Here is a 16,469-nt window from a genome sequence, read left to right as displayed (position 1 = left end):
ATTTGTCCACAAATTTTTGGAATTCCTTGTTTTTAATAGCTGAGTAGTATTCCATAGTGTAAATGTACCACAGTTTCTTTATCCATTCTTCTACTGAGGGACACTTGGGCTGTTTCCATGATCTGAGACACTAAGTCGGTTAGAAGAAAAAGTGGGAAATTTAACTTTTAATTTTGGGGGCTGGAGAGATGGCTCAGTGGTTAAGAGTACTGGTTAAGGAGCCTCTTCCAGAGGTCCTGAGTTCAAATCCCAGAAACTACATGGTGGCTAACAACCATCTGTATACTGGAATCTGATGCCCTCTTCCAGCATGCAGGCATACATAGATAGAGCACTTAAATAAATAAATAAATAAATAAATGTATTAACTTTTAATTTTGCTGAAAAGCTCCTATATGTAGTGAGTTACTTTTCCCTTTCTGCTTGCAAACGTTATTGTCTTTCAGTAGTTTAGTTATGATGTAATTAGGCATGGAATGCTGAATTTATACTATTTGGAGTTCATTTCATTTCTTGGATGTATAGGTTCATGTTATCATGCAACTATGATGAAATTCATACGTTCTCTTTTTTTTTTAACATTCTCTTAAATACACTTTTCTCCAGGGAGGGAGTGGGATCAGAAGATGATGAGGGAGGGGGAGAGATTGGGAGGTAATGAGGGAGGGGGCTTGGGTCAGGATGTGAAGAATTTAAACTGCAGAACAAGCAGGTAACTTATGTTGCGAATCCCACCACATGGGACTAGCTCTGAGACTGGCTGAGATACAAATGTATATGCATCGACAAGGCTTCAAGTTGGTAACAGATTCTCTGTGACTTATTACTAGAAACCATTCTCAGTATGGCATGAAGGAAGATTTGCAGATGTCTTACTTCTGCTCGTACTATGAACAGAGAACCAGCCTTAATTGCTCTGTACGCCCCGCACACCTCATACAATTATAATGCTAGAATTGTATAGTGCTTGTGAGAAATTACGTGTCTATCTAGCCTAGCAGCTGCTCTATTGGTCATTCATTGATAGAGACTTCAGGGCATTTGTTACATCCACCAGACAATAGTTCATCTATTTCACTTGTCTTTTCAAGTTTTGCTCAAATCCAGCCTTCTCTTGGAAGCCTTCTGACATGAATTAAAACAGAATCAATGTTTATCCTTAATTCTGGATTCCCTGAAGCTCTTTTTATCTTTTTGCCAGTATATCTTTATTTATATGTGTAGCTACTTAAGATATTTTTGCTTTGTTCCCAAATGGTATATTTTGAATGTGGTCCCTCAACAATTCTGAAGTTGTCAACACTAGGCAAGGTATATCTTTGCATTATCTTCACAATATATTAACCTAAAACTATAGTCATAAAAATAATTTTAAAAAGACAGTAAAAGAGAAAAGACACAGCCCCTACAAAGGAAAGAGTTTGTCAGGAGACTTCTCAACAGCAACAATGAAAGTCAGAAGACACTGCAAGAATTTCCTCAAAGGGCTAATAAAAGTCTGATAGCTTTAAACTGATGAGCAGGAAAGTTATTTTGCATGCACAGTGGGAAAATAATGATACTTTCATATAAGCAAGCATAGTAAAAAAAATTGAAAAGGTTATACTTTAAGGGAAAAAATCTGATTTAAGAAAGATCTCAGTCACTAGAAGAAACAGTGGATGCGTGCTGTTGAATGTGTTGGGGAATCTAAAAAAGCAAACCAAAGCGACACTGTACATGTTGCGGTACAGAAGCAACACAATGAAATACAAGATAATATATGCACCAAAATTTCCTGAATACAAAGCAATGTTGTTTCACACACACACACACACACACAAAAATCCAAAACCAAGAGGTTAGATGGAAACCTAAGATGGACTATAAGCAGAAAAATGAACCTAGCAATATTTCATACACGTCACATAATCATCCGGGGGATTATGCATAGAGAGAAACTATACAAAGCAATGTTTTAACACACTATTATGACTGAATGTCACCAAGTTAAAAACAAAGGAATTGTAAGAAATAGTACTTACTAGGTATATTTTTATGCACTGATAGTGCAACAGCTCTGAAAGTTGCTGCAAATACACTTGAGAGTTAACAAGCATCAGGTTTCTTGGTGTCAGAAAAGGGAGCCACAAAACAGAAAGGAAAATGGGTAGGAGGTAGCCTTTTGTTTGGGATCTGAAGCACTGAGGTCAATGTGAATTTATGATTGTATAAAGTGACTGATAATAACAACTAATACGCCCTAGTTAGCAAAAATGCCCCTAGAGCAATGACCATATCTAATGCCTGTATTTTGGTATCTAGATAATCATCCTTAAGTAAAACAAAAACAAAAACAAAAAACAGAAAACTTGGAGAAATGGCTGGATCCAGGGTAAAACAAAATATATATCTTACAAGACTGGAAAATAAGAAGCTACTGAAAACATGACAAATAAATGTAAAAGGGACACAGACGCTGATCTGAAATGATACCAACTGGCCAAACACATGAAAAATTCACAAACAGCATAGACAATACTAATAACGTATAACCCATATACAACAACTGTTCACAAATACATACTATAATACGTTTTAAAAATACTTTTATATGTAAAATATCAGTTAGTAAATGTAACAGGAATGATGGGAACCACCATAATAATACTGGTTTTAGGCAAGAATCATGAATCAGTCGGTGAAAGCAGCAGGTGAAATTATGGGGGAAAAGGTGCCATTATAAGTCTCAATGAGTCCATAAATATGTATTTATTTCAATGTAATAATTATTTTATGCAATTATGTGTATTGATTGCAATGTACTGTATAACTTTACAGTGGAAAAAAAGGAGTCCTCTGTTGGGGAACACATTAAGGAAATAAACAAAGTTAAAATTATGAACCTAAGGACAAAGCAGTGCCATGTGTCTTCAGTACGATGCACTATACAGAAACACCAGTGCTGGCAAGATGGCTTAGCCGTTATGAGCACTTGCTATTCTTGTTGAGAACCCGAGTTCAGTTCCTAGCACCCACAAGAGGACTCACAGCCATCTGTAAGTCCAGCTTCAGGGGTTCCAACTCCCTCACCCGGACTCTACGGGCACTGGGTATGCAAGTGGCGCACAGGCACGCATGATGAAAAAAAGCCACCCATACACAGAAAAGAAATAAATCATCTGTAAGAAAGAAAGAAAGAACAGCAGTTCTGTGACACTCGAGTGCATAAACTAAATCTAATAATGAGGAATCAGTAGATACCCAAATTAAGAGACAATCTAAAAATAGCAGACCTTTAATTGTTGAAAAAGTCACATCCAGACAGAGATTGAGGAACTGTGAAAGATTTAAAGGAATCTAAAAGGTTATAGTAATTAAATACTGTGTATAGTCCTGGATTGAATCCTGGACCAGATTTTTTTTCTTTTCTTACAAATGCCACTAGCTCAACACTGATGAAACCTACTTTTAAATAAGAATTTGGCACATCGAATAATATTATTGTATCAGTGTTCATTTCTCAGTCTGATAATTGTCCTGACATTAAGAGAATGTCTCTTTTTTTTTAATATCTATGCAATACCACAAATTTACAAAACAATCATATGGCCTAAGTTGCTAAATTTGGTAAATAGGGTAAAATGAAATCTTAGACATTTCTATGCAGCAATGCACAGTATTCTGAATCCCAGACACACACTTTTGGAGCAGTCTTTTATCGGTTTTTATAAAGTTCTATCATTTTCAAGTCTCATTTAATAGCTTTACAAAAGCACCACCACCTAATATCATCAATTCATTTTCTAGGAATAGATGCTAAAGACCACACGATTTTGTTCTTGGTGGTCAACCTTACCACTGGAGCAGTTATTGACTCAGTACTTGCTTGATTCTTCCCCTCCCCCCACCTTTTGATTATATTTTTGGACAGGAGGTAAATTTAAAATTAGTTTAGTATTTATTGAGTAGTTTACTTCAATTTTTAAAAATCATATTTAATTATGTGTCTGTGTAGGTGTGTGCACATGAGTTGTAGGTGCCCAAAGATACCTGATGTGTTGGACCCCCAAGGAGGTGGGGTTATAGGTGGATGTGAGTCAACTCATGTTGGTGCTGAGACTTGAATGCAGGTCCCCTGGAAGAACAGCACATGTTCTTAACCACTGAGTCTTCTTTCCAGCCGCTTGAGTAGATTACTATGTGCTAGTTACCTATGGGGTATTTACTTTTTTATCCCTAGTAGGTTCACAGTGTAACGTGGACTGCAAACTTGTAAATGAATAAGCAGATCTTGCCCCACATGTAAAACAAAGAGTTCCCGAATGCAAATCCTCAGAGAGACTAGTTGTGCCTACAAGACTCTTGTTTGTTTGTTTGTGTTTTGTTTTGTTTTTTGAGACAGGGTCTCTCTGTGTAGCCTTGGCTGTCCTGGACTCTCTTTGTAGACCAGGCTGGCCTCGAACTCACAGCGATCCGCCTGCCTCTGCCTCCCGAGTGCTGTGATTAAAGGTGTGCGCCACCTACAAGCCTCTTGAGAAGGGGCCGGAGAAATGTAGTTAAGAGCACACACTGCTCTTCCAGAGGACGCCGCTTTGACCTCTACAACAGTCTGTGATTCTAGCTCCAGAGCATTCATCATCGTCTTCTGGTGTCCTCAGATGCAGACATGTGTGCAAGCAAAATACTCATCCCCATAAAGTTAAAATTAATGGATCCTTTTATTAAAAAAAGAATCTTGGAGAACTCAAGTAGCACCGCGAGAGACATAGAAGAACAGTAAATACGGAACACAGCAAAGAGCGTCGAAAATGGCACGTGAAAGCCCTTGTCTCGAGAAGAGAACGGCGAGAAGTTTGAGGTGGTTGGAAAGCAGTGTGGGAGGAGGTCCGGGGAGCGTGACAAAGGAAACTGGGAGGATAAACAGGACTAAAATAGAAAAGGACAAGGAAAGACACCTTCTCTCACATTCCCTCGAATCGCAACCGCAGCACTTTGAGTATTCCAGCTTCTAAAGAAGAATTCAGGCTAGAGATCAGGTAAAGCAAGCAAGTAACCAAGGTTTGTTGCAGCAGGCAAAAGAAAGAAAATAAAAGCAGGGAGTAAACACACCCTCCAGGGTAGAGGGAGCAGCAAGGCAGCCGAGCAATGGCACAGGCTGCCTCTCCTATCTGGAGTCATTAGTAGTAACCAATCATTCTCTCCTCCCCGTGGCCACCCTTGGGGCAATGTGGAGTGCTCTCCTTCCTGGAATAGGCAGGAGCTTTCTTAGAAGCCATCTTTACCCACAATTCAGTCTGTTATAATGCATTCAATCTGTTAGATACATTAGATGCAAGACTACGGCACAAAGTTGCGTTTTCTAGGGATAAAGGCAGCAAACGCCTCCTACACGCTTCCCAGGAAGCTGTCCTGGGGACCTGGGCAGAACTCGCCCACAACAGCTTTGTTGTTTTGCCCAGAGCCCTGTCTTTTACCTGGTCCGCTTGGCTATCTCATGGCCAGAAGCAAGCCTTATTTTGCTTCCTAAATGTTCCATTTTAACCCTAACATTGATTTTTTTTCCCCAACCCTTACATTTATTTTCACCATAACAAGGCTGCTCTCCTCAGCGCCCCTCCAAGGACACCAGCATGCACAGACGATACTTCCATAAGTTGGTCACATTCAGATTGGGATGTAGCTCAGTGATTGGATGTTTACCCAGGATTGTGAAAGGCCTGGGCTCCACCCTTTGCACCACAAAACAAAGCAAAGCAAAAACTTCAAACTTACTTTTAGTCTATAAAATTCAGACTATGAAATAAGTTCATATTCACAACTTGAAGGAATAAGTTAAGCATATTTCACATTAAATGAAAACTGCTCCTGGTGATTTTGTTATTTCCACCCAGTCATTTTCAATGTAGGTTACATACAGGTGTTTTGGCCAAAAAACTAATCTCACAATACACGTGAAAACAGGGGTTAGTTAAGACGCTTTTGAAGAAGCAGAAAATAAAAGATTTGCTTTCCCAAATATGAGTCTTATTTATCTATGCATGTGTTCATGTATGCATGCCTGTTCATATGTGTGAGAGAGTGGATGTGTGTGTGTGTGTGTGTGTGTGTGTGTGTGTGTGTGTGTGTGTGTGTGTATGCAGGGACTTTCCCTGAACCTGGAGGCTCACCCAATGGTTATGCTGGCTGGCCAATGACTTGAAAGATCCTCCTATCGCCTTCCATTCCCCACTTCCCAGCACTAGAATTACATATGTGCACCACCTTGCCCAACTTCCTACCTGCTCCTCACTCTGGTCCTCGTACCTGTACAGCAGGCATTCTAATTACTGAGCCATCTCCTCAGCTCAAGATATGAGCCTTGTTGTAAAGCCACAGGATAATAATAATAAGCCACAAGAGAGTATAACATTGGCAAAGTTAAACGAAGAGAAGGAGCAAAATAGAATGGCTCCAACCAAATTCCTATAATATGGACACTTGATACATCATGACAGATTTGGCACTGGAGCAAAATAGAGAGGAGATGGCATGCCATTTTAAGGTCAGTGATAGGACTGGAGAGAGGGAACAAGTGTTAAAAGCACTGACTCTCTTACAGAGGACCCGGGTTTGATTCCTAGAACCTAAGAATTGCCTATAGGCAGGCACGGTTGTGTGTGTGTGTGTCTTTAATCCCAGCACATGGGAGGCAGAGGTAGGCACATCCTTGAGTTTGGGCTTCCTGCTGCCGATGTCTCAGAGTTGACTCAGTCAGCTATCTATCTTTTTAAAGTATTGAAGTCAGCTACATCTAGGATTTCTGCTTCACCAATAGTTTTACTACATCAAATACAACCAAATACAAGGAAGTCATGAAACATCATGGTTTAAAAATAATAACCAGCAATTACTAAAAATTTCACATTCTGTATTATCCAGGAAAACCTCCACTATTACACTGTCAGATATCTGCAACAATAAAGCATTAGTAGTAATCATTTTTGAAAATGTGTAGTTATGTAATCATTGGCCTCAGTACCTCAACCTCCAGTCCCCGTTCCCCCAACTGAGCTATTGGATGAAGTTTACAGTACATATTTTTTAAAAGTAAAATTAGTAACTACAAATGCTGTTTCAGTTTAATCTGCACAAACATATTTATCCACAGTTCAAGAACAGTGTTTGTTATTGTCCACTGCTACTGGAGAAGAGTGAGTTTTGAGCCACTGGTGGATTGTGTTTTCATGCTTTTTTGGTTCTTTGGGTTGCCCTTGATGCCACATAAGGTATGCCACAACATTTGAATAATGTCTTTCTTTTTCTAGACAAGGTTTCTCTTTGTGGTCTTGGCTGTTCTGGAACTCACTCTGTAGACCAGGCTGGCCTCGAACTCACAGGGATCTGCCTTCCTCTGTCTCCCGAGTTCTGGGATTAAAGGCATGTGTCACCATGCCTTGTCCTACACTTTGTTTCCACATAATAAACTGCTCTCTATTGTATTGATGGACAGAAGTAGGCACTTCAGGGCAGTTTATAATAGAATGAAGTTTCTGGTTCATAGAGTAAGTAATTTCTGGAGCAATATTTGTTCATCTGGATCTGAGGAAAGACCAAGTTGTTGGGACCCCATCAAAGCACCATGAGACTAGGCTATGCACTCCTCAATGTACATGCCAATTCCCAACATGGAGGGAGATGCATTTACACTTGAACCCATTAAATTCACTCAGAATCCAAGGCAGACGGAAGTTTCTGTGTATATGTTCATTTGCAGATGATTCTGATGACAGTGGCAGCAAAAAGTATCTTGCTCTGAGGCAGAAGAATCCCAGCAATAATGTCAAACATAGCAGGGTAAATATCCCCCGAAATAAACCACACTTGATACTTGTAGGATGGTTCATCATCAAAATTGGAACATGGGCAATAGTTTCATACACACTCATTTTATAAAACTGCCAGTGCTCCATGGCCATCTCTGTATACATAACAATAGTTTTCCGAAAGAAGAAACCTGTGAAGAGCCAAAATAATTCCAGTTACCATGGCATCTATCTCAACACAAATACTGTACAAAATGCCCTAATATTCTTAATTTCCTTTTCAGTAAACTTCTGAGTGCATTTTTTTTGAATAGGGAGAACAATAATCCACAGAACACATTTCTGACAAAGGCAACTCCTTTGGTATTTTAATGGCATCACAAGCTACTTTTTTCAAGCCAATAAAGAGTTGTGTGAAATGTTGAAGAGCCAAAGTTTTCTCCTGGCAATGGTGAAGCATAGGCTTTGAACTTTTTCAAATCTACTTTGTTTGAGATTATGTAATGCTTATACCTCCCTTCCAATGCACCTACCCTAGATAGGAGACAAAAGAGGTTTCTCTCTAGGAATGTCTTGAAGTGTAGCAATGAACAGCCAAATGATGGGAAGTGATAACAAAACCAAAAAGCCAAGCCTCTGGTTTGGGGCATGTATAATAGGATGTTTATCAGTTGGCAAAGACCATGTCCCTGCAAGAGGCAGGTCCTCTTCTAGTGGACAAACATCATGCATTCTCTCAGAAGTCTGTTTCCAGCAGACAAATACCACACACCCTCATATAAGTCTGTTTCACATCCCACACTTGGGATCAAAACAAAAACGTATTTAGATCCACTACAGTGAAGGAAAGGGGTGTGGTAAATTGAACCCCACGTAAAGGACAAATGGTTTAGTGTAACTAACAGCATCCTGTCTTAGACAGCTGCTCACTGTATTTTCCAGTTCCCTTCCATCACTTCCTTTTATTTTTATTGGAGATAACAGTAACCATAGGACTCAGCCATAATGCAGCATCTCTTGTTCATGCTTCCACATAATCACTGATGCAGTGATGACCCAAAGTATAGTCTAGTTTCGCAAAGGAGCATGTCTGACAGGCATGCTTCTCCATGACATCCATCCACATTGTGTAATTTGGATAGAAACCCTGACGAGGCCACTCCACACTGCTGCATGCGATAGGCAACAGGAGTTTGTGTAGACATTCAGAAAGGAGGCGCTGTGTACTTTCATGAAGTCCATGAAGAGAAGTTTATTATTTGACTTCCTGGGGTGAAACATTAGTCTTCCATCAAAGAAGTCATTGGCAACCAGCACCACGTTAGATGCCTTGGCCACTCTCATCCTCCGCTCTTGAGTCTTTGGGCCATTGTACCAAGCACGGGCACTTAAAGCAACAGCAGAGAAGACAAGTGTCCAGAAGTATCTCGAGGCAGCCACTGGTCGTTTCTCTTCTGTATTGCTGTTCGGGGTGAGGAGGCCTAGGGCCCTGATATTTTAGTGTGGTTTCCTTATACTACAGTGGGGTGGGACTTTTCTCATTACACAATGTTTCATTTACGTTCTAGTATTTTTTCTTAAAAATCTACTTTGTTCTTCTTTGTTTATTTAAAAAGTACTTTATTCCTTAATAATTTTACATGTGTATATAATGTATTACTCTCACAAGCATTCATAGATCCCTCTTCTATATCACTCCTACTCCGCCTGGACCCCTTCCTCCCGATACGATCTCTGCCTGCAGCCCAAGCTGTCCTGTTTTAGCTTCCCAAGTGCTGCGATTCTAGGCATGTGCCACCACACCCAGCTTCAATGTCATTACTGGTGTAGTTAGATTCATGTCTGTCTTTTTCTTGTTTTCTATATGTACCAAGTCTGTCTCCTCTGTTCCTGTATTATTCCTCTACTGATATTTTTACCTTAAGTATATTTTAAATGCAACACTGTAGCTTTTAAAACTTCTGTATACTTTTATTTTCTTATTGCTGCTATAGAGTTAGCACATTCACACTATCAAAATCATTTTTGGATATTTATTAAATTATTTACAGTGAAGTACAAATGATAGTCCTATATTGAACAGTATCTCCTATGACTATGGATATAAAAATATAGTTATACTGACAAATATCTATCTTTTGGACAATAAGAAAAAGCTAAAAAAAAAAATAAGAAAAAGCTACATACTGTATGGTTCTAATTATATAATACTGTAAAAAAAAAAAGGTAAAACTAGATACCACAAAAATGTCTATGGTTGCTAAGTGTTAGGAAAGAAGAGTGAGTGAACCATAGAATGCAGAGGGTTTTTGAATGGTGCTGTAATAATGGGCATTTGTCCCACAGAGCCAATCCTAATGTAGACTATGCGCCGTGAGTGAGCTATGTGTCCACGCAGGCTCATCAGCTGTCCTAAGTGTTCTGCTCTGATGAAGGATGTGGGTAATGGGGGGGGGCGTTGGAAGGGAGCAGGGAATGTTTGAGAGTCGTCTTTACTTTGTGTGCCATTCCTCTGTGATCCAAAACTGCTCTGGATGAAGCCAATTAAAATGTATTTTATCAAGGTTGCAGGTAGCAAAATTTGGCATAGTATGCGTGTGACCAGGCATCGGTCCCCAGCACTGAAAGAAGGTTGTTAAGTGCATTTCTTCCACATTTTGTGAATGGATAAATGTCTGAGAAGGTATTGTAGCGATTGTGCATTCAGGTTCTTTTGGGTTTTTGTTTTGTTTTGGTTTGTTTGTTTGTTTGTTTGTTTGTTTGTCTGTTTTTTGAGACCGAGTCTCTCTATAGCCTTGGCTGCCAGGAACTTGCTATGTAGACCAGGTTGGCCTTGAAATCTGACTATCTCTGTCTTCCAAGTGTTGAGATTGAAGGTCTGTGTCATCATGCCTAGCCAGGTTCTTTCTTTTTGGTAGGAGTTGGTAGGTTAAATTTGGACCTAGTTATGTATACTGAGATGTCTCCATCCAAATTCAATGTCTTATTCCAAGCCTATGTCTTTCTGCATTATACCATTCTTATATAGGATCAAGTTAGGAACTATTGACTTCCCCCAAAACTCTCTTTCCAATCCCAACAACTGAATGTAAGATTTAGTAAGCAGGCTAATTTCTGTTATCATAGCTTCCTTCCTTTCCCCTACCTTTAAAGGTCCCTTTGTTACTATATTTGAGGACTCCTTCAGATGCAAATCTTGCTAAAAAGTCACCTTTCCCCTTGACCCCCAAAGTCACAATACCTGGGGGGGGAATAACTGCTCCTCTCCCACCCCTTGCTAGAAGTCAATCAGCACCTGCCTTCTACTCATCTCCCAGCATGAAGCTCAGAAGAAGTTTTGACATCACACTTGGAAAGTTTCCTGACTCGGGATCAAGGGGATTAGATGAAGAAAGAAGACAAGCTAATGATTAAAGCGGGAGTCCGGGATACTGTTTCCTTGCTGCTATTCCTAGCAGTACTGTACTAGCATGTGATTGGCCCAATTTAACACTTGCCTTTCTATCTGTGAAGAGAGGGAAACCAATCTGTCTGGGCTCAGGAATTACTTGGAGGAAAGTGTTTCGGTTGATACCATAAGGGTGACTGACCAAAGAAGTCTGGGAATTTTTATAAATAAAAGAACCACGATTCTGCTTGTAAACGCCACTTCACAGCATCATTTCTTTCTCTTTTTTTAGCCATAATTTTTTAAGGAACAGGGTTTTTTTTTAAATCATTGTGTAAGTACAAGCTTGGCTGAGGATGGGAGGAGCAGACGTTATAAGGGATTTGTAAGGTATACTTCTTCCTTAAAGTCCTTATACCCTGACCTAAGAGAGAAAACATTCACTGGGGAGAAGGTAGTACAGAAACAGACTAGTGACCGTCCTAGCAACTCAGAGTGTACAACCCTTTCCATCAGGAGTGAGGCTGAGTTTTTTATGAGAGGAATTCTTGTGTGGCTAATAAACTGTGAAAAATGAGGACACTAGCTAGGCATGGTAGCACAAGCTTGTAAAGCCAGCACTTATGAAGCGGAGGAAGGGGGGCTGTGAGTTCAAGGCCAGCCTGAGCAATATAAAAATCTCTCTTTTAAAAAAGCGAGAATGCTGAATAGCTTCCTCAAGAATAAAAGACAAAAGCTTGGTTTTCAAACACCCCATTGATAGGTTGTTGTTTGAAAGAATACCTCTGCTAAGCCAGGTGTGGGAGCACAGGCCTGAAAAATCCCAGCACTTGGGAGATTAAGTCAGGGCAGGAGAATTACAATTTGAGGCCAACCTGAGCTATGTAGTGAGATCTTGTCAAAAGAAGAAAAGGAGAAAAAAGAAAAGAGAGAAAAAGTCAAAAGAGAAAAAGAGAAAATGGCTGTTCTCAAGTCTCCTGGGATCTGTTCTTTAAAGACGTTAGCAGATTCCAGAAGCCTTATTTTCTTGACCTTCATTTCTATCACCAGTGTTGCTGCCTGTGTTAAAAAGAAATAGGACTCCGCTCCTTGGACAGTGTGTTGCATCTCAGCTGCCCTACAAGTTTAGATTGACCTTTCATCTAGTTAAGGCCCAGGAGTGGTTTGACTCCATCAAGGAAAAGTGATGAGAGATGTGCCTTACTCTCTGTGGGGCACTACATATCAAATTAGTAAAATTAGTAAAAATAAAATTAGTAAAAAAAAAAAAAGCAAAAAGTAAAATAAGGATAGGGACAGCCTTCTAGTCCTAAATGTCCTGCTTTCCTGATAAATAATAATTTCATGTGATTTACTTGTTTGTACCCCAAATTAAAGAGCAAATATCATAGGAGTGATGATCCTGTCCTTTTTCATTCTCTACATTTAGTTTATAGGTGGACAGGTTCATTACTTAACACATTAATTAAACTAGACTAGATTCTGGCAGGGTGTAGATGCAAAGTAGCAAGTAAGTGAAGAGTGATGGTGAAAAATAAATTGATGTCTTTGTTGGGAAACGTGGAACCTTGTAGTAATTGTGGTGAGAAAGTGAGGGTGGGAATAGAACACCAACAATTGTTGAGCATGTCCTGAGTGCCTAGTACTTACTTTAACATGTATGAATTAATTTCACCTTCATGATTTCAGAGATGAGTACCATGATGATACATGCTATAGAGATAAAGAAGAATTGAGAGTAAAGAGAATAGTTAAACATGCTCATGATGACTCTCGTGTGACCATCTTCCACTGGTTTTGTGTGTTTCTAAACAACTTATGAGAAGTCATCCTGGATGACACTGTTCCAGTGTGCTTTGTCAAGTCTATGTGGATGGCGTTAGAAGATAGTTTCCCACTGGAGCAAGATTAAGTCAGGCATACTTACTGCCCTTCATAACAGGCTTGGGTTTATTTAGCTCAGTGTTGCTTTCCTGTAATACAACGCCCAGTGTGTTCAGGCTGGGCAGTACTGGCACGTGCCTGTAATCCTAGCACTTAGGAGGCAGAGGCAGGCAGATCTCTGTGAGTTTGAGGCCAGCCTGGTCTACAGAGTGAGTCCCACGGCAGCCAAAGTTACAAAGAGAAACCTCATCTAAAAAAAAAAAAACAAGAAAGGAAGGAAGGGAGGGAGGGAGGGAGGGAGGGAGGGAGGGAGGGAAGGAGGAAGAAATCCCGTATGTTCAGATATTTCCTCTTTGAGTAACTTAAGGGCAAGGGATATTAATCAAAGGCAATGTTTATATTCTGGCCAGTACCACTGCTATGAGAAAGAGTTCCTTATCTCTCAGGATATTAAGTTAGGAGTTTCATGTCTTCTGCCGTCATCTGGGGAAATGTGACAAGCTACCTTGTTAGCATGCGAGTCCTATTAAGAAATCTCATCATCTTTACAACTCTTCTCTGTCACACGGTGGAATGTAAAAGAATCGCACCAGAAGTTCTTTCGCCCTGGAATTCACATACTTTTCCCAGGGTGGTGTTGCTTCAGGGGTTTGGTGTTGCATCTGACGGTGCTCTACCCTGAGCTTTCCCTCGAATCTATGGGCCACTAGACCTGACACTAGTTTTGAAGTCTGAGCAGCGGGTGATCCCTCCTCCGAGAACAAGTTTAAGGTGTCTGATGTTTTTCCTGTTTAGTCATGCTTTTTTGTGGGGCTACGGTTCTTGTGAGAGTCGGGATTTTGCCAGGTGGAGTTATATGAGTGGGAAGAATCCCCAGAGGATACAACTGGAACCCCTTAGACACCAGAAGTAAATAGCTAGCTTTAGCAGTTTGAGGGGTGCTGGCCAAGGCGTACATTAAAAAACACTTAGAAGGCTTTGTTCATCTGTTCTGGGCCACCTGAGTAGTAGGATTGCAAGGTTACATTTCCCCCACTGATTTTGAAGCCTTAAATTAGTCGGGCAAAGCAGTTTCAGGAACTCTTTCCGATCTCAGGTGTTCCAAGCATCCCCATTGTTCATTTAGGTCCCTTCCTCTGATTGTTTACAATCTCTTTTTCTCTCCAGTGACGCTGAGGTGGTAGACAATCCATTCTCTTTGTTCACTATAGCTAGAGAAACAGCTGCCATCCTGGGGCTGGAGAGAGAGAGAGGAAACAGGAGACCGTGGAGAAACGAGGCCATTTGCATTTATCATGTTCCCTAAGGACTGTTCCAGCAGACGGCCTGGTGATTTGTTTAGAATTTTCATCACAATGATTGCACGCCACCCTCCCAACAGCCCTCTGAGGACACCACCGAGGCCTGAAGAGATTAAGTGACTGGGCCAACATTACACACATTTAGAGCAGCCCTGTGGTAGAAATTCCTTTCTCTACCCTGGATGTTGGCAATTCAGAGGGGAGTTCCAAGGAGGTGGAGGACAAGAGCCTAAAGGACAAATTCTTTGACTCTGACAGAATCTGGCCATGCTGTCCAGAAGACAGAAACCCAGAAACCAAGAGCAAGATGAACCAATTCTCTTCCATGCCATGTTTCCTTACAGAAAAGTGGGGTCAAAGAGACCCTGGGGTTGTAGTAGGACTGGTGTACTGCAAAAATGAGGGGATTAGGGAGGCTTTCCTAGCCTTGAACTCCTCAGCAGCCACTGACACCGCATGCAGAGGATAATCGGGTCATTAGGGAAATCAGTTCTCTAGGCTGGGTTCTGCTTGAGTTGAAGCCAGAGGAGGTGGTGGGAAGAAATAAGTTCAGAGAGGGAAGAAGGTTTCCTCCACTCTAAAAGAAGCATGGAGGATAGAGACAGGAAAGGTAGGCCCTCGGGTCACAAGCATGTTGTACATCAGTGGTTCTCAGCCTTCCTAACTTTTAAATCCAGTTCCTCATGGTTGTGGCGACCCCAACCATAACATTATTTTCATTGCTACTTCACATCTGTAGTCTTGTTACTTTATGAACCATAATGAAAACTCTCGGTGTTTTCTGATGATCATAGGTGACCCCTGTGAAAGGGTTGTTCAACTCTCAAAAGGTTTCTACCCACAGGCTGAGGACTACTGATCTGTACAGTAGGAGGGTCTTGAACTAGTTGGCTCTGGGTTCCTTATCTTGACTTGTGTGCCTGCCTGAAGATGCAAGAGAAAAGAAAATTGCTTTTTTCTGCCCTGCCAATTCCTCTGGTGGGCAGTAACATGTCATAGAAATCCTTTTATTTTTCATGGTCTGAGAATTAGGAATTCTGTAAGAGCAGGGGATGAACTCAGTGGTAGAGTGTTTACCTAGGAAGCACAAGGCCCTGGGTTCAGTTCCCAACACACACACACACACACACACACACACACAGAGAGAGAGAGAGAGAGAGAGAGAGAGAGAGAGAGAGAGAGAGAGAGAGACAGACAGACAGACAGACAGACAGACAGACAGACAGACAGAGACAGAGACACAGAGACAGAGACAGAGACACAGAGAGAGAGACAGAGACATAGACAGAAACAGAGAGACAGAGACAGAGACAGACAGACAGACAGAGACACAGAGAGACAGAGACACAGAGAAACACAGCACGAAAAGCCCAAACAAACAGAAGCTAGGAATTCTTTAAGAACTGGTAACTTCATGGAGAGTGCAGTAATTTAATACTTTTTTCATAGATAACAGAGGTTCTCTTAGGATACCACAAAGAAAATAAAAGTTATGAGGGAGCATACATGTATCTTAGGAAGCCACAGAGATCCCAAACTATCTCTAGGCAGAATGATGCCGTTTTCCACACGTGTGTGTCAGGCTAGGATTCTACCAACTGAATTATATTCTCAGCCCCTCTTTTTCTCAAATGTAATATTCCTGTTTCCTTCTTTTAATTTTCTCTTCTCTCCATTGACTGGAAAAACATAAACATAGAAATAATTCCACAAGGTTTTACTCTGATTCTCTTAGCTTGCTACTATCTGTCCAAATGGGTATGGGTATGGTCTTCTGTGTATCTTTATCTGTTATCCAGTTGTGTGGCTAATTCCTGACATAGTCAAATTCTGTCACCAAATATATATATATATATATATATATATATATATATATATATATATATGTGTGTGTGTGTGTGTGTGTGTGTGTGTGTGTGTGTGTGTGTGTGTCTGTGTCTCTGTGTCTCTGTGTCTCTGTGTGTGTGTATTACCTATATATGTCTATAACAGAAAGCATACATGTAACTGTCAAATGTTAACCATTTATAGATAATGGGTATTTGTCACCATTTGCTTTAAATGTGTAGCATTTTCCCAAGAAAATATTGAAGCCAATGTCTACAACTAGTT

General features: G+C 40.5%; 1 protein-coding gene and 1 pseudogene across 2 annotated transcripts in view; one reads left to right on the top strand and one right to left on the bottom strand.

Moving 5' to 3' along the window:
* Positions 1 to 16,469, top strand: part of ATP1B4 (ATPase Na+/K+ transporting family member beta 4) — a 123,431-nt gene that overhangs the window by 82,224 nt on the left and 24,738 nt on the right. The window lies entirely within an intron of this gene.
* On the bottom strand, positions 7,623 to 9,128 carry LOC311601968 (arylsulfatase K-like; annotated as a pseudogene). The gene is made up of 2 exons: positions 8,623 to 9,128; positions 7,623 to 8,234 (listed from the first exon to the last, which is right to left on the bottom strand). The product of its transcript is annotated as an arylsulfatase K-like (transcript).

This window comes from Acomys minous (assembly GCF_964271855.1).
Source record: "Acomys minous genome assembly, chromosome: 7".
Lineage (NCBI taxonomy): Eukaryota > Metazoa > Chordata > Mammalia > Rodentia > Muridae > Acomys > Acomys minous.
Note: the sequence above shows the minus strand (reverse complement) of the source record. Positions and strands in the feature narration are given on the sequence as shown.